The sequence below is a fragment of the Rhinopithecus roxellana genome, chromosome 1, assembly GCF_007565055.1.
Source record: "Rhinopithecus roxellana isolate Shanxi Qingling chromosome 1, ASM756505v1, whole genome shotgun sequence".
NCBI classification, from domain to species: Eukaryota; Metazoa; Chordata; class Mammalia; order Primates; family Cercopithecidae; genus Rhinopithecus; species Rhinopithecus roxellana.
Window position 1 is genome coordinate 157282016 of NC_044549.1, and position 873 is coordinate 157282888.

The 873-nt window shown below is 44.6% G+C and overlaps 1 non-coding gene across 1 annotated transcript; it reads right to left on the bottom strand.

Moving 5' to 3' along the window:
* Positions 1-347: 347 nt before the first annotated feature.
* LOC115892192 lies at positions 348-475 on the bottom strand. The gene has a single exon (XR_004052075.1). It is a non-coding gene; the product is annotated as a small nucleolar RNA SNORA25 (small nucleolar RNA).
* Positions 476-873: the final 398 nt, after the last annotated feature.

The window sequence follows — 873 nt, forward strand, 5'->3', positions numbered from 1 at the left end:
CATAAATTGTGGATACTTTCTAAAATTTTTTTCTGTTCTTAGGTAAAAACATTTCACAGCAGTGTTTTCTCTCTAAGATCTCAGGACAATGCTCCCTTTCCCTTAAGTTGCAGCGTCTTTCCTAGGATATATGAAGTCTGTGTTCACTCCATGAAGCAGTGAGCTCTTTCAAGGCCTGGAATTGTCACTGGGCAGATATGTGGACTGTTCTCTCCCACTGTAGAGGAGGTGTGAGATGTCCCCCCTCAGGCTGAGAGACAACTGGGTGGAGGCTGATCTGCACTCTCCCCAGAGCAATTTCTGGTGCCTAGTGGGTTCTCTTTTATCATTTTTGTTTGTTTGTTTTTTCTTATATCTCCTCAAGAAAACATAGCACCATCGAATGCTATGGCATCCTACAGAGAACTTCCATCTTTGGTCACAGTGTTAAGAGCTCTTGGTTTCACAGCCTCACAAGCCCTCTTTGAAATTAACTATCTTTTATCATTTAAACAAAAATTTAAAAAAAATTTTTTTAGAGATGGGGGTCTTGCTATGTTGCCCAGGCTAGTCTTATACTCCTGGCCTCAAACAGTCCTCCCACCCTGGCCTCTCAAAGTGCTGGGATTACAGGCATGAGCCACCACACTTGGCCCTTAGTGGGCTTTCTGAAAGAAGCAAAACTTTTTTCCTGTTTTCATTCTAGGATTTCCTGACTGCAAAACCAGTCCACGAACGTGCCTAGACAAATGAAAGCTTCTGCAGAGGGCAGTGGAGTCACAGAAGGCTGACTGCCTCCTGCTTGTGTAACCAACTCTCCCAGTGAGCTGGCAGTTCCCATTCTGTCTGTCACACGGGGTGCGTAGGGAAGCTTTTCTTCCAGCATGTACTGTT